This window comes from Crocodylus porosus, unplaced genomic scaffold, assembly GCF_001723895.1.
Source record: "Crocodylus porosus isolate Cpor-Errol unplaced genomic scaffold, CroPor_comp1, whole genome shotgun sequence".
Taxonomy (NCBI): Eukaryota; Metazoa; Chordata; order Crocodylia; family Crocodylidae; genus Crocodylus; species Crocodylus porosus.
This window is the reverse complement of record NW_017728931.1, coordinates 18,036,992-18,063,791: the sequence shown is the minus strand read 5'-3', so window position 1 is coordinate 18,063,791 and position 26,800 is coordinate 18,036,992. Positions and strand designations below refer to the sequence as shown.

Here is a 26,800-nt window from a genome sequence, read left to right as displayed (position 1 = left end):
CGGCATTCCTGCTTTCTTTTTTTTTTTTAAGTGCCAGGAAGCTTGGCTGGGTAGGGGATGGGGCTGGGCAGTGCACCCATGGGGGGTTTCTCTTGTGGCTCCCCCCACCCAGGGAGAGGCAGGTACAGCTGGGCAGCTGCAGGTTCTCCTGCGGCTCCTCCAGCTGTACCTGCCTCTCCCCAGCCAATCCAAGTCACCAAATCTCTCTGAATCAGCACCGAATCTTCTGAAACCAATTCCTGGCATAAAAAGCCTCTAGTTTTACACTATGTACACATCAAGTATGCTGATGATAGTGGCATATGAAGAGATTCAACTTGGCAGTGTCAGTGAGGAAAGAATTTTCCAATGAGGGGAAGGCAAACCTTCTTTCTAGTCTTTCCCCCTATTTCAAAATTCTACCCTTTTCTCGTCTTCTTTCTCAGCAAGTAACCCTGCCCTTCACAACATATTTGTCATTGGAATCCGAGCTAAGCAAAGCAAAGGTAAAGGGGCCAGGGCTGCCTTCTCCCAACTGTCCTGTAGGGCACATCCAGATGAGCATGCACATGCCTCTTGCAGCATCTTGAAGACCTTTGAGACATTGCAAGTGGCACATGCAGAAATGAAAAAATGTTCCCCACACTGCAGATTTAGATTAAAATGCTCCCCGCACTGCAAAATTAAACCTCTAGTTATTGAGGGGTCAAAAAAACACTGCAGAGGGAAAAAAGCAGGGAAGGACACAGTCCTGAGGCAACCAGAGGCTGGGTCCTCCACAAAGACACTTCAGTAGCCATTGAGAGCATCTCTATGGTTGGCCCTCACCCCAGTGCTGAAGCACACTGAAGCAGGGGAAGCAGCATGCTAGCCATAGGGAGCTAGGCCTGGGGGGGAGGGAAGGGGGTCTGGAGGAGTGGGGAGGAGACCATGGGGGGACCCCTGCTGGTCTCGTCCACTACTTCAGCCCACTGGTGGCTGCCCTGCCTGATCCCATCCTCCACCTGCCCTCCATCCTGATCGCTGCCCAACCCATCCCCAGCATCCCTGCAATTAACAACAACAAAAAAAGAGCCCACACTTACTGGCAGTAGCAGCTGCCATCAGGGTCACTGGGGCCTTGTGGTAGAGCTCTCTCCCCTCCCCCCATGCAGCAAGGGGCCCGGGTGACATCTGCAGTGACCCCAGCTGCCTGACAGTGCACAGAGCTACAGATGCCCTGCTGACCTCGGCCACACCCACACATTTGGACAGTGGCAGTGTGCATGCCAGGCAGCTGGGGCTGGGCCCAGCTGCCCCCTGCTGCCCCGTATTGTGCAGGGGGGCTCTGCCATGAGTCCCCAGAGCCCCCACAGTACTTGCTACTGCCACTGAGTAGAAGGCTTTTTTTTTTTTTAAGTGCTGGGTGGGGCAGCCATCAGGGGCTGGGGGTGCAAGCAGGGGGTGGAACTGGGCAGGGCACCCATCGGGGGTGCTGCAGGAGCCATCAGGGTATGGGGCCAGGCAGAGCAGCAATCTGGGGAGCTGGGGGAGCAAGTAGGGCTGGGGCACATGAGCCCTGTGGGAAGTGGGGTGGTAGCCCCTACAGGTGCCAGGTGGCCCCTGTTGGAGGGGCTGTGGCCCCCATGGGGGGGCTGTGGCCTTGTGGGGGGGCAGTCCATGAGCTGTGCAGAGGAGTTGTGCCCTGCAGGGGGAAGGGACCCACACCTCCTGAGCAGCCCTCCCAGCCCCCCCACAATCCACCCACTCCTACCCAAACACCCCATAGCCCCCCACATCCCTCCACAACCACCCACATCCCCCCACCCCCTCCTGGAAACCCCACATCCCGCCTAGGACACACCCTGCATGCCCAGCTGCCAGACACAATGAGACCTGCTGGCAGGAGCTGTGGCTGCAGGAGCAGCTGTTCCCACATCCTGGTTAGTGAAGGGGTCAGGGAGAGCTCTAACTGCTCTATGGTAAGAAAACCAAAGGCAAACAGCAAAACATATAGGTATTTAGAATTCATTTTATTCTGAGGATAGAGACACTGGTAAGCTTCCAAATTGCTTTAATACTAGATATATCAATAAAACATTGCCCAACTGATCACTGTCTCTGTCTTTCACGCTCTTTCTCTTTTGTTTTAATTGTGGAGGAGCATGAATTTTGGGTGTATTTTACAATGACTTTGGGAATTTTTGTATCAGGGATTTTTCAGTTTTCAAATAGGGAATACCAGAATTCCTGCTAGGGAGGCAAGAAGCAGGACCCAGGCAAAGGAAACTGCTCAGAGCTGGTAGCTTTGACCCAGCTGGAGGTGGCTGACCTCCTGGCCAATAAACATTTCAAAGCCGGCCACCACACTGGGAATGTATTCTGGGCAGTAGCTGCACAGATGGCTGGGCAGGGGGCACATGTGGCACTAGTGCCACACAAAGGCCAACTCTGCAGCCACAGCCCACAGGCAGCTGGCCCAGAGGGGCAGATGCCTCTTCTGGGTATGCAGTCCCCATCCGGGTCTGGCACGTGTGCAGCAGGTCACAGCCAGGCAGCAGCCTCCAGTGCCAGACTGCTGCAGTGGGTAAAGGGTACAGGGAACTCTCAGGGCTGCTTTAGCAGTCCAGCTGGCACAAGGGGTAGTGTTCACAGGTACCAATTGGCTGGGCCCCAGAAGCTCCTAAGAGTAGCCCTGAGTTACTTGACAGAGCAGCTTTTTGTACTGATAGGGCCAGGACAGGGCTGCTTTTTATACTGCTGGGGACAGTACAGGTGCTGGCCCCGGGCTCTGCTTCCCCCAGCTGCATATCCAGCAGGAGCCAAGCAGGGTTATTTTGCCCCAAGTGGCACAATTTGCCCCACACCAAAGTGCATGTCCAGGCACATGCGCTGAGGCAAAAAGCCCCAGCTCAAATTTGCACCGCTTCTATATGAGCTGCTGCAAGTGAATACGCTTGCATGTGTGGACACACCCATACTATTTAGTGGAGCAAATTATAATCTAGCCATAAATGTCTAATGTATTACAATATGGAGCACAGCTCCAGAAAACTGTATGCTTATCCAATGAAGTGCCCTGATGAACAAACTTAGAAATCTGAAGAATTGCACACCACACAAAATGCAACTCTGATTCCAATTTAACAATCTAAAACAAGATTATGGAGTATTTCATCCTCTTATTGATAAAGTGTTAATAATGTTTCCCTAACACCCACAAAGATGATAGGAAAAAATGAAAAGAGGAAGAAAAGGAAGAGAAAAATGAGAGCGGGGATGGCAGGTTTGATAAGAGAGTAATCTTAAAGCAAATAAAGAAAACATAATACATATCTAGTAACATTTCTCAGCAGCTATGTATCTACAGCTTCCCATGTCAAATAAGCATGTTATAGTTCATCAGATTGTTTGGGTCACCTTAAAAATATCAAGTGAAAGAAATTAAAAGCCATGGCTGATGCAAAAAAAAAAAAATGATAGAAGGTTAGAACCACAGGCTGGTCTCTACTAACGTAGCATTAGATGCCTGTGAAAGTGTATGCCCTTCTGAACCAGTCAGTCATTAAAGTGCCACCCTGTCCTGCCTTCTGCCTATCCACAGAGGGGAAAACCTTGATAGTCTGCTTTGGAAAGGTGCCTAGTTTGTATGGCACTTCAATTCGAACATGTGGCATTGAGCTATAAAGCCAGGTTTTTAAGTGTTGGGTCACAGGGAGCCAAGGGGCCCCCATACTGGCAAATTAAAAACCTTACTGTGCAGCCTGGCTTTGGGTTCCTCACCAGGACCTTAAAAGCCACAGGCAGCTTGAAAGTTCTGGGCATGCACAATGGGAAAGCAGGATGTGCACTTCCAAGCTAAAATTCCTCAGAACTCAAACTCATAATTAACTTAATGCCCACCAGCAGCCTAAAACACGTTGAGAATGTGAAGCAAGAGTTTTCTAAAGCTTCACAAAGGTGTACATTCATGCTAACAATGGCAATATCAGAACCATTTTTTTTACTTTAAATTTATTTAGAGAATAAAAGTCCCAGCTGTATGGAAGGTCCTCTATAGCTTGAAACAGAAACTGTTCTGCTGAATGGGACAGAAGGGACTGTAGAAAATCCATATTGGGGGTCTCTAGGCTTTGTGCCACTGTGGAATAATGTTCTCTCCATGGCAGTCTAGCTGGGATATTACAGGATATGTGGGAATGGAAGGAGCATATCAGTAGCCATGTGGATCCACTCTCCAAATTCCCTCCTGAGAAAGAATCCTTGGGCCAACAGCCACTTAACCAGAGCTGTAGTAGTAGCAGCCACAGAGGCTGTTGCCAGGGAGTACTCTGTATCTCATCCCTCTTGTTCAAGTTCTTTTCAAACAACTTGTTTACTCAGACTTCATGACAGGAGTCTGGGATTTGGCTGTTTATTATCATTAGTAGTTGTAGTAAGTACATTAATGCCCATTACACAAGACAGTAAGGTCTGCCAATGTCACATTCCAGTTCACAACCTATTCCAAGTGATTAATCCTTTCATGTTGCCAATTTGCTAAAGGTCAAGTGAAATGATGCAATCTGTCTAGTGTAAAACAATCTTAAATTAATCTTAAATTTATTCTGTGTTGTATTTCTGAGAATTGCAAGCTCTGCTTGTGACCTTTTAGTAGTCCAGCATACTGGGATTAGTTTCTAACATTTCCTTCTAAACGGCAGGCAAAAACCAAGAGAAGATTAGAAGATTTTTAAAAAATTATTACATTTCAAATCAAATGTGAATATAAAATATTGAATATAACATTTAAATAAAGGATAGATTTCAGGTGTCACTTCTTCCTTTACTCTGCCTCCATCTATTTGTCTTTCTTGTCTCTATCTCCCTTCCCCATCTTTCTCCTTGTAGCAGTGCAGGGGGTAACCTGTTAGTACTGGGTGCATCTACATGTTCATTAATGTGCTATTAATTATGGCGCATTAAGTTTAGTGCCTATAATGACAGGTACTAAATGTGCCATAATTGGTGCTACTGCACATTAGTACAGATGAACGTTTTTTTTGTGATGCTTCTGCATGTTAATCTAAATCTGCTGCATATTAGCGCATTAGCACGGGCTTTGCTTACCGTGTTAATGTGCAGTAGAATTGGTCTAATGCACTTGAAGTATCTCATATAGATGCGCCCAGTGTATGCCTTTTTAAGGCTTTAGAAAGTTTTTACCAGCCCAACTGGATGCCCTGACAAAGGCTGAATGCAAAAGAAATTTCTGCAATGTGGTTTGTGGAAGTGATCTTTGAAGAGCAACATGGAAGAAAGAGGGGATTAATTGAATGCAAAAGAGAACAGTACACAAATCAGTAAAACTGTTCTGCAAATTAAACAACATAGCAAACGTATAACCCTGTTCCTTTTTTTTCCAGTGTTGCCTTTCTTAAGCTCTGTCAGCTGTAGCAGGGCCTAAATACACTTAGGTCAACAGCAGTTCAAGGTAGAAAGTATATGTCACGATTTAGTTACATATTTGTGATCACTTACATACAGGTTAAGCTTTTATAGCTGACTGTTCTCCTAGCAGTGTATAACTTTTATCTTATGCGATAAGTTATGATGTTTGAATTGAGTATTTTGCTAGGGTTTGGGTGAATGGTGGATGAAAATTGTGTAGGAATTTTAAGGGGTTCCTCTTTCTTGGGGAATGCCATTTAGAAATAACATGCGTTTCAAACTACATGGAGCTTTACAAAGTAAAGGAAATTGTACTTCAGACTTTATAAACATCCCTAGCTAGGGATGGTTTAGTAGTATCAGTCTGGCTGAAACCAGTCATTCAGAATTAGGTTGTGGTATGGACTGTATCCTCAGGTAAGGGGACATAAGAGGCAGTAAGATTTCCTCTCTCCCCACACTTATCCACTTCTAATGGCCTTCATGGGTGAACCAGTCCACTGCAGCCAGTCTGGATATGCAGTGCTAAGTGCTGCTGTATACCCACTTACTCCCAGAAAAGCTGGTGGGTGGAAGTTAGACACAGTACAGGCCCTGCTCTGCTTCCTTAACAGTCTGAAGGGGAGCATGAAGGTGGTGATCTCTGCTGCTATAGACAAGAGGAAAATCAATTATGAGGTGGCTCTTGAACCACAGCTTTCCCTCAGTTTTGCTTGAGATGCCTTGCTCTGGGATCCAATCCAGTATATAGTTAGCTTCTGCCTTATTCGTGTTGAATATTTTACTAATGAGTATTATTTTTCTGAATTACTGTGTTTAATTAAGCATGTAGTTATTATGCCCACTAAAGCAGATGCTTAAGAAGTTCTTCACAAGCATCCTCAGCCCCTCAGTGCCAAGGACCTATGACTACCCCTAAAACAGACTGTTTTCCTGCTTACTACCATAACTTTTGCCCTCTCCTTCCCCACACCCATAAAACTGAAGCATATGGTGAGAATGCTGTAATTGCAACATGCTCACTGCTGTCTCAAGTAGTTTTCATGATAGTGTTTTCAGAGTGTTTCTGGAGTGTATCATATGGTTTCCAAGCTTCAGTGTTACCAGAGGACTGGCTATGAACCCAACAGACATGAATGACCTAGCATCAGATGCTCACATTCTTGACTCCCTGTCTCTTGCATCAGCTCAGTTTTAAAGGGTTGTGTAATAAACAGGATAGTAAAGATGGTAAAGGTCTGATCTCTAGCAACAGCTTACTTCAGAACACACTTAGTCTGTATGGGTTGTCATTGGTTAAAGACAAACCTACAAAATATTTCTTGATGAGGCTGTTGACCAACTAAGGCAACTATGATAAAAGACAGAACTAATTTATAGCACTACAAGCATTTTTTTCAGTGTTTCTGTCCTTCCCATTCATCTGTGTATCTACCTGTAACATCTAGTCACAGTCATGACTTGTGAGCCCATTGAGCTACAGGTATATTTGTTTCATTTGCTTTTACATCATCTAATACCTAGAAACCTGATTCCTGTTTAGGACCCCTAAATACTTATGAGTAGATTTTTAAAACTACTAGCTTTAAGATGCCTAATTCCCACTGATTTGTCCCTATATATAAACAAGCAACAGTTGAAAATGCATTCACTACATGGATAAAGCCATAATATGGATTCCAGTTTCTTCATCTGGTGCTCACATTTCCTTGACACAGCTAACTTTAAGGAGATTAGTCTTTTCTCTGGCACCAATGGAAGGAGTGTGTGTGTGGGGGGGTGCATGTATATCCATATTTTTCCTTTTCTTACATATATAATATAGGATGAATACAGGGGACTGTGAGGCAAGCAACAGAGTAGGGTGGGTAGGTTGATGGATGTGAAGGCCATTTAAACAAAAATCCTTCCTCTTCTTAATATAGATTTGTAATTAAAGTTCTTCAGAAAAGAAACTTAAATTTAAATTTGAAAATTGCCCTGTTAAATCTAAGTCAACTTTCCTTTAGCTCAAGGGCTCAGTTGAAACACGGAGAGAGACATAATTCCCCAAATTTTCACAACTAACTTTCCTTTGTTCCCCTTTGTCAAATGAAAGGAACATAAAATAAACAAGTCAGCCTCTTTTGGCTGGGAAACAATTCCTGATTTTGGGTTGCCAAAATGACACATGCACTCCAGTGAAACTGGGGAAAAAAGCCAGAGTGCTCATTACAGCAATGATGAGTATATTAACTGGGCAGGCCTTTCACTGAGGTAAGTCATTATAGCTCCAAACAAGCCCAGTTCTTGCATGTTAACCGACTCTGTTGCCATTGCCCATCAGCTCCTGCTCCCACCCTGCCATGCTGCCACCCTGTGCCCACCTCACTACCACCACTGGGAGGAGGAAGAGGAGAAATGCTGCTACCCCATGTGGTAGTAGGAGGGAGGAAGGGGCAGGCTGGTGTGTATGTGTGGAGAGGAGGGCAGGCAGGAGTTGAGTCACCTCAGACTTTGGCCCCCATAGCCCCCACCCCTGGAAGTGAGAGGGGGCATGCACCCCACTCCTAGCTGTCTCCCCCTTTAATTCACACACACACAGCCTGTTGGGCTGAAAGGTGCAGACTCTGCACCTGGGGGCAAGGGGCTGTGGGAGCCATCTCCCAGTCCAGGTCTCAGTGCCACTACGCCTTCCCCTTCCCAGCTGCCCCCTCCCCGCCCCCATCCCCTCTCAAGCCCTAGTACAAAGGAATGGAAGAAGCCTGGAGCTTTCTTGGCGAGACAGACCTGGGAGCAACAGCATCACAGAGGAAAGGGAAAGGAGAAATGGCTTGGATCACTCCGGAACAGGAGTCCATGTCCCCCATCCCAGGCCACCTGGGCAAAGAGCCAGGCTGGCCCAGGTCAAAATGTAGGGTCCCTCGGTGGGAGGGGTGGATGCCCACATGGCCCTGCCTGTAGCAGGACTGAGGGTGCCACTGGAGTCACTAGGAGAGCATCCCACCCTGGGCCCAAAACAGGGACTGGTGTTCCCCCACTGCGGCGAACCCTTGGCCCTTCACCTGCTGGGGCAGGAAGTAAGAGATGCTGCCCCCAGGGACAGGGCCATGAGGCTGCCCCACTACAGCTGTTCAGGGGCACCAGTGCCTGCTGCCTCCCATCCTGGAGGCACTGGCTGCAGGAGCTCCTGCATGTGATGGGGGCAAGGGATTCTGGAACCAACATAGTTGACCAACACAGCAGCCAACATGACAGCAAGGGGGATGGGGTTTGGTGTTGGGTGGGCAAGCCTTCTTAAATCATGGACCGTATGACCGGGTGGGACTCCTGGTTCCAAGGCTACACTGCCACCCTCCCCCTGAGGAGTACTTATGGGGCAAAGGGAGGGACTTCCAGGAGCAAAGGTCAGGTGTTAGGGGCATGGCTTTTAGTCCCAAGATGACATTCAGGGGGCATGGCACCCATCAAGGGGTGGGGCTTAACAGTTTGACAAGAGGTGTACCTTTGCAGCCCTCAACAGCTCACCAAAACTCATTAAATGGCCCTCCAGCTAAAATACTTATCACCCCTGAACTAAGGCAAATGTCTTGATATTAACTGAAGCTAAATGTGACCATTTTTCCCACCCCAAAAGAGTTGTTTTGTGGTTTTGCTTTGCCCAAAGTAATTTGACTTGTTTGGGGAAGCACACTTATATTGACATATTGGCAATGGCTGAACAATGTCTCCTTGCTGTTCACCTAAACATGCAAAGGACATTTAGAAATAGATGATAACTTGGTCTGTACAGCTACACAAGGACACAGATAAGAGCAAAGTGCTCCCCTTTTTTACTCCTGTGCAGGCTGTCCAGACTTTGGGTCCTGCTCCTTTAGGTTTGGAGTTGACAGGGAATAGTAGGCAGGGATGGACAAAGGACTGAATGTAGGCTTGGCATCCCCAGTGCATCAGCTGAACTGCGCAGCACTGAAGCACAATGGTAGTAACTTACTGCTAGCATAGCCCAAAAGTTAAATAATATCCCACAAGAGCAAAGGGGCAGCAGAAAGGGAACCATAGGTTCCCCAGTTATGGCTTCCCTGCCCCTGGCATGCCAACATCTTACAAGTTGAGGTTGACGTGTTATTGGCACTTTGCCTAAAAATGTTGTTGACCCCAGTTATGGCATCCTAAGCCATGATTCCTTCCTTGGGATGTTGCCAGAGAAGTATGGCAATGTACGATCCTTTCCTGCAGCCTGTTGAAATTACGCCAGTGGGATTTTGTCTGACTGAGTAAGTCCCGGTCCTTTTTGCTGTGCGTTATGTTCCCCATCTGTAGAACAATACTACTTAAGGGTGTGAGAGGGCACAACTTCATTAATATAGGTGAATTTCTTTGAGAGACATACACAACAGGCCCTGTAGATATGGCAGTTCTGTTCCTTTCTTTCTAAAGTTTGGGCCTTCCACCCAGCTAAAGATGTAGCATTGCTTTACGGCAGCTGTAGCCTCCCCAGGATACATCTCATCATTATAGATGAGAGCAACTGAAGTCCACTCTACAGGAGCAGGCAGATATACAACACTGGGATTTTGGGCCACAAGTGCCTAGGTAAGGATTTAGGCCTGGGATTTTAAAGGACTTTAAGGGAATTTGATTTCCAAATTCTACTAAAGGCCAATAGGATTTGGACAGATAACTGCCCTTGTCCTCCTAGATTCTAGGAGACAAGTGGGTAGTTGGGCAATATTATTAAGGCACTAATTACAGCTCCACAGTTAAAGCTATGTTGATGTTTACGTTGAAGCCAGGGACTCAACCTCTCTGTTATGCACCAAGAATAATCTATTAAAATGTTGTACTGATTTTCAAGATGGCACAAATATTCATAAAACATTTTTCTGTTTTTAAATTTCTATTCCAAAAGCCACAAAACAGAGAACACAAAGTTCAAAACTAGCTTGATTTTAATCATAAATTTCCGAGAAACATGATTGCTTCCATAACTGTATCCTGTTGCTCATTTGAGCAGAATTATATGCTCTGAATTTGCTGATTCACACAGGCTCATGTAACAGTTCAGAATGTTTAACCCATTTTTAAAGAATCAATTGTTTTTCTGTTCAACTAAGATTCAAACAAAATGCATGTGGTTTACTAATGCATACATTTCTTAAATCCTTTAACTAAACAGTTTAAAATGCAGATGAATGCTGCTGTCCAAGTTCATATTAATCTCAACATTTATGTAGAAAAAGACATTCCTAAAGCATACGCATTAGATTATCATTGAAACCACCACAGCTACAGTTCAGAGCATTTGCTTTATTCCTCCTTTATGAAACCCAGCAAATTCTAACAAGCATATTTTATATAATGAATTTCAGCTGTAGATAGTTATAGTAATTAATCTTTTGTTTAACTCATGAAGATGAATCAGGCAGTTATACTACAACCCCCCCCCACAAAACACCCCCAAAACCCACTGTAGAATTAGGGATAATTATAAATCAACAAAGGAGGACAGTGAATATGCACTGTCTGTCCGGGATCATTCAGATACCCTAACCAGACTGTCTGAACTGGGCTGTGTTGGCCACTACTTATGTTCAGTTCCTGTACCAGCTATGATAGTGAAAATGCAAAGACTAAGCAGACTGAGAAAAACATTGCAAACTTACAAAAAATAAGATGACCAGGACTAAAGTTATTGCCTGTAGTATCTGTTTTTTATTTCTAACAATGGAAGAGATGCTAATGATACTTGTATGTTATGACATTTTTTAGACCGATTTTCCTGTGACATGTGACACACAATTTTGGTTATTGTCCAGTGTCAAGTGTTATACCAAACTATACAGTAAAATACATGGTTTTATATCACATATGAGATAAAATGCACTTGTTTTCATAGGGAAATACCATATTTACCTAAATCCAAGGTAACTTCAAATTTAAGATGACCCCCACAATGATTAGATTCCATGCATGAAAAATTATACAATTTGGCCCCCAAGCCTGGGGCCAAAGCCAAAGCGAGCTGCCCCATGCCCTGGGCCAGTACTTGAATCCAAGACAAGTGGATTGTGCAGACTGAAAGGGGAAAAAAACCTTATCTTACATTCAAGTAAATATGGCTATAACTTTACAAGGCAGGTAAGGCAGACATCAAGCTACAATGTGCACCCAAATAAGACATACAGCTTGTTTTTGGGAAAGCAGAATGAAAAAAAAAGATGTTTTCCAGAGTTCTAGCCACATAGAGAAGAGACAGAGCCTAATCTTCAGCTCACTCATCCTCCCTTTCCTGCTCAGGCAAAAGCAAAAGTTTTAACCCTTTCACAGCTGAATTGTCAGCAGTTCTTATCTACTCAGCCAAAAGCTGAAAATGTAGCTGTTGATGAAGACTGGAGTCCATGGCCAGGTCTAAGATTTTGAAAAGAACTAAAAATATAATGCAGGGCTTTGAAATAGGAGGAAAAAAGACCAGGAGTAGCATAGCTAACACACATCAAAATTGTTGAAAAAAGGATAACTTGATTAGTGGAACATCAAGGCTATTAAAAAAGAGAGATGGCTATGATCACACCACTGCACTCCCCCTGGATCTTCTCCACTATCCAACTGCTGGAGGGATGAGAAGAAAAATATAGCATCTCTTCTGTGACATTATAAGACGGGTAAATCACAGAAATAACCACTGTGTCCTCAGCTTTTGATTCATTTCTTTTGCTCTGGTTACTCAAAGCTCTACTATAAAGTTTCTTCTGGCCCCTTGTGTGGGCTCCTGCTGCATCCTTATAGACCAGGGATCAGCAACCCCTGGCATGCATGCCACAGTGTGGCATGCAAGGAATTTTGCTTGGCACATGCACCTTGAGATGGATGGTGGGGAAGGGGCCAGGGCTGCACTGCCACAACAAGGATCAGGTCCCTCATGGTTCCCCTGCCATCTGCCCTGGCATACCAGCATCTTACAAGTAAAGGTTGGGGTATTATTGGCACTCTAACTAAAAATGCTGTTGACCCTGGTTATAGACACTAGTGTAAGGAGGATGAGTGGTCATAGTGCCAGGAAAAATGGAAGAACCAGAAGGGAAGCCCACTACTAGTAGTGGAGCAGATAAGTGGTGCGTTAGTCAACTATCCTAATTGCTACTCCAGTGTTATCAGAAATATAGGTACATGTAAGGAACTAGTGTTAGATTTTTCACTTGCCAGTACCCCTTTAAACTTGTTTTATGTCGTAGATGTTTACCTACTTTGCACAAAAAACCTCCTCCAGGTTTATTCTTCATTGCTATTCTACTCTTCTATTTATAAACATAGAGCCAGAATCCCCATAGTTATAAACCAGGGTATTTGCATGCAAATCAAAAGTAGCTGAAGCAGCTGGGAATGGTCCAGAGGACCCAATACTGAAGGGAAAAAAATAGATTATACTATTTAAAATCTTTCCTCCTAGAATCCATTCTTAGTGAATGCAGTATGTAAATGTACATCATAGAAGTGTTCAGGATCATCACGCTATATCACTAAAAGTAAATAGTTTTTTCACACATTTAATAAGTAGCATCCAAGCATAACAAATACACTGCTGATGATTCATTCATGTGTGATTGCCTCTTGCTGTAATTTACATTTTCTTTGGAGCGCAAAACATGGTTAAAGTGTTCACAAAAAATGAGTTCAATCCAGCTTCAATTGGATCCTGTTCTAATTGAAGACAAGAAGAGTCCTGGCACAGACTTAAGTAGGGCAAAAGCTTTGCCCTAATCTGCAATGCAGAGGAATTCTGGATTTGAATCTGTCTAGCCTAGAATTTTATGCAAGCATATGTGATAGTGCAATGTATCAACATATAACTACTGATTTTCACTGTTTCATTGTTTATTTGTGTCAGTGGCTACAGGAGATGCCAGGCAATGGAGATTCAGGCCATCAAACTACTGCAGTCTATAGCGTGTCAAAAGATGTTACAGTTGCAAGGTTTCATTGTCTTGTAGAAAAGAACATGTTCCATTTAAGAAATATATTTTTAGCGTTTTTAATCAGGAGACAAATCTTGGTCATCTTAGTCAAGCATTAGACTATCTAAGGACCTGATCAGAGGTGTAATTGACTACTTCTGAACCCTGGACAAAGCGGGAGGGCGGTAGGGATGGGGGGTAGAAGTTGGGGTGGAAAAGGGTTGTGCTGAATGCAGCAGAACTGAAAGAAGGGGGCAGAGTCTGACTTGCCACAGCACAGGCTCACCCAGAGGTTGAAGTTTCTCACCACACAGAGCAGATGTGGAGTTGCGACATCAGCCTCACTTCTGACTCCCATGGGAGTTGCCTCTGCTGCACCAGTTAGAGGGTTAACTTTCTTAGAGTTGTCACCAAATTGTATCTGGAATTACATTGTACAAGCCTGAATTCATCAGTGATTGTGAGGGGTTTAACCCAGTAGCTGTTGGGAAGGAGAGTGAAGCTAGTGAGGGGACTCCTGCCTCTGGTTGCTGCAGTCACAGCCTTCAGCTCCTGGGTGAATCTGTGCACAACCTCTTCCCACCCCTCTGGCATCCTTCTGCTTCCATACCAGTGTCCTCCCATATTCAGCACCCAGGGTTGCTCTGGTTGCTCATTATAACCATTTATAAATCTATAGAATGTTCCACATCTTGAATACTGTGCCCAATTCTGGTCCCCAAACTTCAAAAAGGTTATAAAAGAACTAGAGAAGGTACAGAGAAGGGCATCAAGGCTGATTAGCAGTATGCAGGGGCTTCCATATAAGAAAAGACTAAAGAGTAGGCCTATTCAGTTTAGAAAAGAGATACTTGAGGGAGAACATGATAAGGATTTACAGAATGCTAAATGGCAAAGAGCAAATAAATAAGGATTTATTATTTACTCTCTCTCACAATACAAGAAGTAGGGCAAGTGCCATAGCAAGTGGGAGGGAGAGGGGTGGGCAGCAAGCAGGGTGACCGCCCTGGGTGCTGTAGTGACAGGGTGCCAATAGGCGCTGCTCTGCCAAGCTGGGGCATGGGACAGAGCCGCAAGTGGCTCATTTGGGGGGACACAGAGATGGGGAAAGGGCGGCTCCTGCTGCTACATGCACTGCTGGGCAAGCAAGGGGGAGTGTGTGCCCCCTGGATCTATGCATAGGGCAACGGCAGGCTGCCGCTACAGGATTTGCCCCAGGCACCAAACTTCATTGCTACAGCACTGAGTAGGGCTCACAAAATGAAACTAGTAGGAAGTAAGATTAAAATTAACAAAAGGAAGAACTTTTCCACACAGTGTATAATAAAAGTGTGGAACTAACTCATTGCCACCAGATGCTGTGGAAGCTGACAGTTTAGTCAGATTCAACAAGGGATTGGACATATTCTTGGAGGAAAGGGGCATCAAGGACTACTGAGCATAGGAGTCAGGGATATAGCCTCTGAATTGGAACTTCCTGGACCTTAAATGTTGGAGGCTGCAAGTGAGAGGAACAGTGGAAAAAATCCTTGTCATACCCAGTTCACTCTCCCTTTCAGCATCTGCTCTCTGTCACAGTGTGACATGACACTGGTCAAGATAGACCTATGGTCTGACACAGTAAATGACAGTTCCTATGTTCTTAAGTAAGCTCTATTTACAAAACTAGGCCTGGTATACATCTACATCCCTGAATTCTTTGTAGAATATAGTCGATTATATAGTTGAGTATATTTGGCCCATCTTATTTTATCTGTCTATAGATTTTTGTAGTTCTAACAAAATTAAAATCAGAATTGAATGTGGTGTATTTAACCTTGAGTACAGTGTAAGCACATAATATAAATAAGAGGGCAGTAAGTACTGGGGTGATCCATTATGCAGAGGTAACGTTATGAGCATGATCATCTTCCATTGAAATTAAAACCAAAATTCTTGAGGCTTTCAGCATCAAAACCAGGCCTATATTATGGCTTTACTTAACCAAAACTACTAAGAAAAGTTTGGATTTTTAAAATTATTTTGCATTTTAAATGTGGTGTGTTACTGACTTAATCTCCTTCATCTTTGTCTTCTTTGTCTACTTTGTCTGTACACCACATTTGACCATTTTGTTACATATGCTTGCTCTCATTTATTGTACATTGCAAGGTCTTTTATTGTACGTGTGCCTTCAGGCAGCAGGCCCTGCAGCAGGTGTTGCATAGTCTGAGGCTCTGTGTCACGGGTGGTTGAACCAATGGTATGGCCCCAATTCTTCATTAGTTCCTTGGAGCATCTGAGTCTGGTTCATAGGCAGTTTAGACATCACTGCCTTTGCCATGGTTCATCAGCCCCTGGTGGTAAGGACTCAGCTGTTGAAATGTCCATTTTTTCCTGTCAGGTATTTTCTTCAGCCTTTGATTCCACATCTGTAGTTGCATCTCCTTGGGTGTTGGGATGAAGAGGTTGGGTGCCGATAAGGAAGTTCCTGCATGACTTCAGACATTTGCGTTCTGTGGCTGGTTTTACAACAGGTGTCTCACATCTTCAGTTTGCCTTGATCATTCTGTCCTGCTGGCCACTGTTCTTCTGAAGTCAGGAAGAGGGATGCCGGCCGGCAGATACACTCTATTTAGTCTTGTAGACTTCAGACATCCTGTGATGCATCAGCAGCTATTGTTCAGAATGGGGTCAAGGCGCTTAACATATACAGATCTCTCCCTTACAGGGCATGCATACTTGTCAGAGGAGAAGCTGAGAGTCAGAGCAGTGGTTTGGATGGCTGAGGGGCTAGTTACCCATTCTGAGTTAGTAAATTTATATAGAATGTTGTTCCAAATGCTCACCATTTGCTTTTGTCTTCATGCTGTGTTCTTTGGATAAGAGGATTCAATCAAGGGTGACTACAAGGTAAACTGTATTTGGACAGTGGGATAGTGGGGTCCCAAACCATGTAATGTTGAGCTGGCAATTAGCCCCATGGTTTTTTGGATGGAAGGCATATACTTGCAATTTTGCTGGGTTGGCATATAATTGTTTTCCACTGTAGTATGAGATTAGGCCAATTAATGGCTTGTTTAGGGATTTTTCAACATGGTCAATGTCAGTGTTTTGGGCTATTATACAAAGGTCGTTCTGCATAGATTAAACATTTTGTTTCCAAATCGGTTGGTTGGTCATTCAGATAGATGTTATATAACAGTATGCTTCCTTGGGAGAGGCCATTAATCTGTCACCTCCATCTGTTTCACTTCCCATCCAGTTTGACAAAAAAAAGTCTTGTTTTTGACCAGGGTTCATATCACCTCTGTAGCATGTAGATTTTTTGTCATTTCCAGGTTCTTGTGGGGGAGTCATCGGTGGTTAACTGTATTGTAGTCATGTGTTATGTTGACAAACTCAGCTCCAGTGATTTGGCCTCTTTCAAAACCATTCTCAATATGTTGAGTTAAATTGAGCAGCTGGCTTGTTGTAGATTTTTGCTGAGTGTAGCTTTTGCCTGAGTGAAAGCCATCCTGTTCAGGGATTTTAGGTTTTTATCCAGGTATGGGGCAAGCTGGTGCAGTACCAGTCGTTTGTACAGTTTGTATTTGTAGCATAGCAGAGATAGGTCCAAAGCTCTTTGGGTCAGATGGATTTTTCCTTAGCTTTGGAAGTTCCACTACCTGAATATGTTGCCATATCTTTGAAATTTTTTTGACTGGCTGTACATGAGCTGTATAGACAAAGGAGCCATTCTCAAGTCTGGGGTCCACATTGCTTGATTTATTTGGTAAGTATGTTGTCAAGACTGATTCTTTTTCTAATCTTCAGTGCATTAATATTAGCATTCAGCTCTATTGTTAAGGGGCTTGTAAAACCCAGGTCTTTTGGGTACTTATAGTTTTCTAGTTTAGGGGTTTTTTGTTTGTTTTTGGTTTGGGGGCTTTTTCTGTTGAGAAGCATCTGGTGAGCAATTTGGTTAGCGGTGACATCATATCAGTTGACTCAACCAAGGTCTGCCAAGATTTCCTGTATTCTCCTGTGATAGCTAACATGAGGTCCTCGCCTACAGTGATAGTGCTTACGGAAAAAGGGTCTAGTTTATATTGTCACCTGTAGTCTTCATATAGGCCAATAGCTTGTGGAGTGAGACCTGGGATGTAATTCATGCAGCAGCCCCATGGGATGTTCTTCTTTGCAGATTTCTGTATAGCTTTTATAAATTGGTCGTAGTTCTCAAGCAATGCTTTGATGATTTTGGCTACGGCCTCAAGATATTCTGAAAAGCCTTTCCAATTTGCATTTTTAAAGTTGAAACATTGGCGAAATGGCACTGTTATAGGTGTTACTGCAGCTTTGATCTGAATACCAGTTGGTCAACGTTGGGAATGTGGGTGTTGGAGGGCACTATGGTGCCTGCTCCTCTAAGAGCAGAAACTGCCTGGGGAGAGACCCCAAAGAGCCAGACAGTAGCCCACAGGTGCAGGTTACTATGGCCACAGGCTAATGAGCAAATTAGCCTGCTCCTACACCTGGTTAACTGACCAGAAGAAGCAGGGTCCTGGGCCCATATAAACCCCAGGGCTGGGACTAGAGAGGCAGTTCCCTGCCAGCAGCCAAAGGGGAAGGAGACTCTAGGGAGGAATTGCCTAGAGATGCTGAAGCTGCCCGATATGCTGCACTTAGGGCTAATGGGGCTCCAGGAGCTCAGCTGGTACCCTTGCTTACAAGACACTTAGTGCCAGGGTAGAAATTTGACTCTTGTAAAGGGGCAGAGCACACCCTGAACTTTTTGTGTTATGTTATAGCCATGGGCTTATATTTTGGTTGCTGTCTTATAGCAACGGAGGATCGGGCTGAGGCTTCTGGGGAAGGAGGAGGCCTCATTGGGGGTCCACTACTGTGTGGGGACACCAGCACCAGTTTGGGTGCAATATTCAGGGGTGAACACACCCCAGCACCAGTTTGGGTGCAATATTCAGGGGTGAACACACCCCAGCACCAGTGTGGGCACAGTATTCAGGGGTGAACAGACCCCAACACCAAAGAGCGCCAAGAGAGAGACAGGGCTGCAGAAAGCCCAGCACCAAGGGGCGCCGAGAGAGAGACAGGGCCGCAGAGAGCCCTGTGATGACTGAAGGCCCAGCCAGCTAAATGAATGCCTTGGAGGGACAATGAGCAAATGCCTTCTGTAAGACTTGGGGTGTGGTAAAGGAGCAGTTTGGAGCCACACATCTAGCCCATAAGGCTGAGGGTGTCCTGAGAGGCATCCATTTTTGGAGCGGGTCCAAAACGGGGTCCTAGAACCCACAGGATTCAGCAGGGTCCATCAGGACTGTGCCAAACATAAACTCGAGGGCAGCCTCCCTATTCATAATAATCACCAACAAGATGTGACAGGTGAGAAAGAGGGCGCATGTTGGGCAGAATTGGCACGGTCAAGGAGCCCTAGGGGTATCACGGCCATCCCTGGGGATCCCATCCCATGACAGTGGGATACGGTCTAATACCATTTTATTACTTAGCCCAGCAATGGTGTTGCTGGGGAATATAAGGTCTGGGTTGTATCCTCACTTCCAGCGACCACTGTTAAATGATTTAGGTTGATTTGGGTCATGGATTAAACTCAGCTGGTATGCATCAGGCTTCTATTACTTTACCACCTTTATTGGTCTCATTGTAGCCCCATTGCATGCTGTAGCTGTTAAAATCACCAATGATCACCTGTGATGTATTTTGAGTGATCCCTGGTGTATCTGTAAAGGTGGAACTCATGTGAGGTGGTTTGTAGACTGAAATGATTTTGATTCTATTGAGTTTGATGGTCATGATTTCAATGTTGTTTTCCTCAGTGTTTGCTGTAGAAATCATGACCATTCCAGTTCTAACAAAAATGGTACTTCCAAATTGCTTGTGTGGTCTTTCAATCACCATAGTCATTCCAGGTATTGAAAGACAATTATAATGAGGTTTTTGTGGCATCTCTTGTAAGCACAAGATATCGTGCTGGACTTTCTCACATAGACTTACAATTCTTTTTTTGCTGTTGAAAACCGTTCAAGGTTTGCAGGCCCATGTCTGCTTCGGTCACAAAGCATTATGATTGGTTGTAGTTGATCCATTTGTAGGGTCACAGTCATGGTTTGGAGTGTTAGCAGAATTCACAGGTATTACCTGACAAGGGTTGCAGCATGAATGCTTCTGCTATGGCTTCCACTTATCTAATAAAACAATGCTGAACTTTTTTTTTTTTTAACTGATCAAGAAAACTGCTTGAGAGTTTCAATTGATTGCTATATGTTAGAGCAACAGAATAACTGTTTGGGATATTAGGAAAAAATTCTCTGTTAGAACAATGAGGCAGTGGAATGGAGTGCTTCTGGAAGCTGTGGCACATAACTGGAGCAGTTCAAGAAAAGGCTGGATAGTCACTGGTAGGGGTTGGTCTAGGTGTAGCTATGCCTGTGTTGTACTATGGGCTTTCCCATGCTTCTGGGCTTTGCTGATTGCTGCATGCCCCCATTTCTGCCACATCTCAGGTTATTGTAAGCTTCCCTCAGAGGCACTGGGTCTTGACTGCAGCCAAGGCTGTGCACTTTGACTGGGGTGTGCCAATGCTCCTACTGGGACCAAAGCTGGAGGGTCCTGGTTAGAAGGTCTTGCCCCTCCACTCAGGGCCAGACCAATTGCCATATTTTGGTTCAGGAAAGAATTTTACCCCATGGTCAGATTGGTATAGACTTTGGGTTTTTTTGCCTTCCTCTATAGCGAGGGGAGGGGGGCATGACCGTCTTCCTGGGATATCTTGATACTATATTCACTTTTTATAGAAGCAGGACACTGGCTGTCATGCTTACCCTGCTTTACCTGTGGCATTTAGGGTGTTATGTCTTGTTGTGTCAGGCTTGACTGTAGTCTCACAAAGAGTTTAGTTTATGGATTGTATTGGATGGTTTGATCCTGCCTCAGGAAGGCAGTTCAACTAGATGACCTTCCAGCCCTGCTTCTTTATGATTTCTATAATTTCTATGATATTTTGGTTAGGGGGAAACTACCTTGAACTACCTACTAGACTAGGTTTTCAGTGCATTTGTATGTCAAATGTGTGCAAAGAAAGGGAGATGTTAAATTTGAATATTTCAAAGGTAATAGGTTTTCTAAATGACCTATATTTGTATACTTTTCTTGCTTAAAAATATTTTCTAATGTGGTCTGCCTGGAACTGGTTAAAACCTATTATGGTGTAAACTAAATGAAAGAGTCCACTAAAATAGGCTATTGTCAAATCCCACATAATGAACTGTAACTTCAGGCATCTCTGTTTAAATTTCTTTTCTAACCTGTTCCTAATTAAGGACATCTGGGAACAGCTTTTCTTTCATTTAAAGCAGAGTCTCTACAAAGTTTGACTCTGACAAAAAGACATAAAAGAGGCAAATGGGAAATGTAATAACAGAATGAATTTTAAATCCATGTGCTATATTTGATTTTATAAGCAGTGTCAGAATATTTTTAAGTGTAGCAGCAAAATGTAATGCTTTGTACCATAACATGTTGTAAGTCCAGGTTTATGGAGAGTGGTATTTTTCCAAGTCCAAAATGAAAACTATTTGAAACTATTATTTTTTTATAGAAATGAACTAGAATATTTTTGAAGAAACATTATTTTGCTTCCTGTCTTGTAAACTATGCCTCATATTTCCCAAGGAAAAAATGGGCAAATCCTCAGGTATTATAAATTGGCATATTCCATGCTGCTTTTCATCAGCCAAGAATCTTGACATATATGTTTATATTGGCTTTGCATTTTTGGTGATTACATCACTTCTGTTTTTATTTCTACTTTATGGATGGCTTTTTCAGAGTATTTATCTGGTCTCTGAAAATAACTGCTATGATGTAGGAGCCAAGGAAAGAAAACCAAGATGCTGGGATTTAGGAGCAATCTTTTAAATGTTAATGGCCTTATTTTGAGAGACTGTGAGCAGTCCAAGCTTCCATGAACTTCAGATGGAAATGTGGATAATTGAGACTAAAACCCAGGCCATGCCTGTTTAAAAAAAATAACAAATATCTGGTCAAATTTAGCTTTCCTGTGTATATTTCTGAGACAGAAGAGGATGGTAAACTATTCTCAAGTAATCTGAGAGTCCCGTGTAATCCCATGGCTCCAGAAGATAGGGCTTTATGAAAATATGATGAGACCCACAAAAAAAAATTCAAGAGTTGACACTGAAAATACCATAAAAAGTGCTAAAATCTTATGATACATAGTGTTGGCCCAGCTATTTTGCCAGTATGCATGGTGAAAGCTGTATCCAGTCACACCCTTGAAAAAGCCTAATCTCTGAACGACCGAACAGTAGAGTTCATCAGAACTGTCTAACTAACCTCTGACAAGCAGGATTAACAGCATCTTGCCTGCATGAATATTTGCCTTGCTAAGGACAGCTGATTTTATGAGGTGAGGATATTAGCAGTTTTGACTAAAGATCAACTAGTTTAACTAGAGACCAGGCCACACCTTCACGTGACAATGTAGACATGCCAGTTGTCCCTGGATAAAAACTCTCTGTGGAAATATTCAATAGTTCTTTTATCAAAAAATAATAATAATTTTAAAAAGATATCATTGTTTGCTCCTTCTTCAGAGGAATCAATCTCAGGGGACCAGAAAAACGGATCTTGCAAAATAGTGTCTTTTCAAAAACTATCATGGGCATTTAAGGAAATAAAAGAAATACTAAAATTATTAGCTATCTTGAATACTAAACTGAAGGACTCTGTAAAAATGTTAGCAGTGAAAACAATACAAACTGGAGCAAGAATTCTGTTACTGGAGCAAAACAGAAATTAAGTAAAAATGTTGCTAAGATTCTGAAAGACAAATAGACTTGTGAAAAGATACTTCTGTGCCATTATGGAATCTGGCAAATGCTTGTTCCAAAACAAGAACTAAGAGGCCTTAAGAAAAATAGTAAAGGGACTAAGATTCTCAAACAGAAAACTTAAGGAAACTGAAAGCACTGGGGAGCTTTACTTGTGAAGACAATCCAGCAAAATAGATAAGCACATGTATGATTCTAAGCATGTGATTAGCCCCACTCAAGTTAAATTAAGCATAGGTTTGAGTATTATGTTGTACTGGGGTAAGGATATTTAGCGCATCACTAAGCTGAACCTTGAATTTCTTCAGTGGACTGCCATAACTTATTCATTGTGATTACCCATGTGCTTAAAGTTAGTCATAGCTTTTCTGGGTCAGGGCCAAAAGCCAAATTTACTCTAACGAGTTACAGAACAAATGTACTTTAACTTCTTAGCAGAAATTGTCTTAGGAACTTGAGAACAGCTAAAAATGCCCATCAAAAGTACACAGGGCCTTTTTTTACATTTGTTGTAGTGATTGTGGATATGTCTATTGAATCCAATGGGTATTGTATCAGACCCTTTAATCCTGGAAGATGCTCAGGATGTTTACAGAAAGAAATTCCCCTTCATGAATGTCTAGGCTCCTTGTTACAATATGAAAATATTATTGCATGATATGACACTAATTGTATCTTAATTTCTTTTGTTTGGTAATAGGACACCATGGAACTACAAATCCTCTGAAGGGGAAGGAGAGAGAATTAAATGCAAGGCAAGCCTAGTACACTCAGTACACCCAGTAACATATAAATAAACAAAACCAATCAGGATTATACTGTACGATTGAGTAGGGGAAGACACCATATAAAAGCCAGATTGTAAGTGAATGATCCACCATCTAATGCCCTGGCTGCAGAGTAATGGAATCAAATTTATTTTGCTTTTCTTTTGCTTGTGTAGGGTAAGATGAACATGAGGCTCAAGTGACCTTTATGGGAAATGCCTACAAGAATGTAAACCTTGCACTGAAGTGGATTGTATGGCAAAATATGGCTTTTCACACAGTGATAGAAGACATGCCTTCAGCCTTATCTTTGAATTTTCTTTACTTCTTATATCTTTAATTCAGCTCTAACGCTGTTTTCCATTGAAATATATCATCTATACATTTTAATAGGAACAAACCATATAATGATTTGTCTGTTGTAAATGCATATTTAAATAATCTTAAATTCATTTCTTATGGTGGATATTATGGCTCTTAGAAGTGCCAAAAATTATACTAGTACATTGTATTCACTGTAGCTAATAAATGCATGCTATTTCTGTGGAGTCCATGTCACAAAACTGTGGATAGCTTAGTGTAAACATAGCTAAAAACAAATGAAAAGCAACATGTTTTGTTAATGCAATACCAAATCTAGAATCAATCTGTAAAAATATTCCTATAGTCTGCTTTCAGACCTAATTATCTATTCTATTATCTGTTAAGGACTCTTGATTGCATGAATTATTGATTTCTCTACCAGGGGAGCAGAGAAAATTGTTTTTGAAAATAAAGGATCTACTTCTACAGTTTGTACATAGCCAAAGTTCTCATTGAAACCATTGGGAGATCTGGTATGTCTGCATGCCCCAGAAAGGCAAAATTATAAAATAGTGCTCTGAAGTTCAGAAGCCACATTTTTATTTCAGAGCCAATTTATTATTTCCAGTTTTGTTCTAGAGCTGCTGACAAATCCTCAAGAATATCAACTGTTGTTGCACAGAGACCACCTTGTGAACAATCTAGATATTCATCGTCATGCAGAAGTATTAACTGCTGTACTGTGTGAAATCCTGGTCCCACTGAAATAGATAGGAGTTTTGCCAACGATTTGAACGGAGCCATGCTTTCACTTGTCTTTAGCAAAGCTATTAAATAAAGTATATATTGAACTAGCTGAAAAACACAAAACCTGAATATTTTAGCCAATAAATTCAATTATGTTTATTACATGGTGGAGAGTATCTGCAATTTTATAAGGTATTGACCCAGATCTTTTTTTCCCCTTATTTCTAGATGGTCATAAAGTTGCATCTATTTAATGGGAAGTCAAAAAGCATCTTTCACCTCTATCTTTCTACCTTTCAGTAAAGCTGTTCCTTGGAACTATAAAATATATGATTTTGACTGATTCATGAAAAGTGGAACAGCAGGTCACAACTGAACCCAGGGGTTCCCATTAGAATTGTTCCTCAGACACTATAATTGCAAGCCCCAACTCTTGTATGTAGTTTTTAGTTATTGACCTGTGTGTTTTGTAGAATTTGTGTTTGTCCCTGGCCCACTAAGGCAGGGGTATCAAACATACAGCTTGTGGGCCAAATCCAGGCCACGAAGCTATATGACCTGGCCCGTGGTCATTGGAATGGTCCCAGTCCCACATGTTTCAGGCAGTGTGGGGGCTGGATCCCTCACCAGTCAGCACATGCATTGCAGGTAGCACAGAGAGTCAGTCTGGAGTGCCTCATGCAGCCTGTGCCTGGGCCCCTTGTGCTGTGGGCAGCATGTACCCTGGGCTGGGCCTGGTACATATGGCATGCAGGCAGGACCAGGCAGCCTGGGTGTGCTGCAGGGGTTAGTCCCAGTCCAGCCCACAGACAGGCTCAGATATGTTCATCTGGACCATGTGGCTGGATGAGTTTGACACCCTTCATCTAAGGAGTATATCCAGCATAAAGAATAAAGAGACAATCAAATATCCATTTTTTGTTACTGTCAATTCTTTTTCAACTGAGAATCCCTTTACACTGTTCTGAGCTTAAATTTCTGTTTCCATCTATTGGGAAAGCAGTGACCGAGACTACTTTGTTGCAGAGCTGGGACTGTTTGCAGCTGGAACGGCTGGCTTTCTCCCCCTAAGAGAAAGATCAAGATCTTTTTGTAAATGACAACACAATATTAAAAAGGCAATATGGAGTGAACCAGTTTTAAAGAAAACAAGAGAATGCAACTGGATTATCTGTTTTTCTGATTTTGAATCTAAAGATGGAGTAGGCTCTGGGATGGTATTCTTACATTCACCTGGATTTAAAGTTTTTCTTTCTCTCCTGAAGATCATGTGGTCACATAATTGGCAATTAATTGTTTGACAGGATGAAACTGGGGCATTCACAAGATACATGACTCTGCCAGAATAGTTATTCACTTTTATGGTTACCTTTTCCTCAGTCTTTGCCATGAGATCATAGTTTTGCCTGAACAATGAAAATGTTAGATAACTATTGTCACAGAGGCTAATGGGGAACTGGAAGTCATCCCTCTGGGGTGGAAGGACTAAAATGATCTATGTTGTGATATGAAGAAATCTGCAAGAGAAGGAAGAAGAGGGTGGGAGATATGGAGCTGGAAAATTTCAGAGTGTGCTCTTGAGACTAAAGAGCTAACTTGCTGCCCTGGAGACCTGAGAAATAGTAAATGTCATATAGGTATAGGTGCAGGTTAAGCTGTCTCTGAATTTGAATGGATTAGGCATGGTTCCACAAAGGGAGTGAAAATCTGATGGATCCAGGGGCATGTAGTGGTGCAGTTGCATCTCCCCTCTCCCCTTTGATTTCTGCTCCATCCTTCAGGGCCGCAGCAAGACAGTCACTTGACATAATGACTCATTATAGTCTACTTGATTCCTTCTAAACTCTTCATTCCATTGGTGTTAACAACCCTCTCCTGTTTTAATGGTCTTAATGTTTGACTAATCAAGCTATTCTTTTTTGCAATTCTGCTGTGCGTTACTGTTTCTGGTAAGGTAGCTTGCATTTTACAGCCCTGCAGACTGTTTTTAACTCTAGCGTAAAACATTTACTCAGTTGTGGAAACAATTCAAATGTGAAAATAATTTTCAGTGAAGCACTAGATGTATCAAGATGCTTCAGGTTTGATTTTTGTCTTATGAATCTGAAAGAAATGTACATTTAATTCTCATGCCAACAGAACTAAAAGCGCAACATCTTTTGATTATGTTTTGCCTAGTTTGTTGTGGTTTTTACAATGTAATATATGATATAGCAAATTAATGCATATTCTAATAGAGTGGTATATGCTTTTGCTTCGGTCTTAAACTGCATAATATAGTCCTAGGTCCCCTGCATATTAGTGAAGCTTGTAGTTTCTTTTTTTTACCTGGAGAAACATGTGTTGTGTTCAGTGGCAACACATAGGGGGTGCTTGTGTACCCCCTGACAGCTGCACTTGCCGCTTAGGCAATGGCTGGGGGGGGCAGGTGGGAACACCAGTGCCCCCCCGTAAGCACTGGCCAATCGTTGCGCTCGCTGAAGCCACTTTTGGGAGTGGCTGCAACTGCTTCTGGGAGCAAACACCAGCCAATCGCTGTGGCCACTCTCAGAAGCAGCCACAGCCACTTCGATTGGCCGGTGCTTGCTCCCAGAAGCAGCCGCAGTCACTCCCAGAAGTGGCTGCAGTGAGCGCAGCAATTGGCCGCAGTGATTGACCATTGCAGGACCCCTCCCCCCCGCCCCAGCTCTGCAGGATTGCCCATGGGGGACCGGCCCCCCTGGGACCACAAGATTGCCCGCAGGGAACCCCATACTCCAGTCAGTGGGACTGGTTGTAGGGGTGGCATGTGCCCCCCGACTAAGGTGGC

General features: G+C 43.2%; 1 protein-coding gene across 1 annotated transcript in view; it reads left to right on the top strand.

The window, feature by feature from the left end:
- RIBC2 (RIB43A domain with coiled-coils 2) overlaps positions 1–23,485 on the top strand; it is an 87,447-nt gene extending 63,962 nt beyond the window's left edge. Inside the window, exon 8 of the mRNA XM_019544293.1 lies at positions 22,875–23,485. The gene's annotated coding sequence lies outside the window, so the exon portion shown is untranslated. The remainder of the gene's footprint in view (positions 1–22,874) is intronic.
- Positions 23,486–26,800: the final 3,315 nt, after the last annotated feature.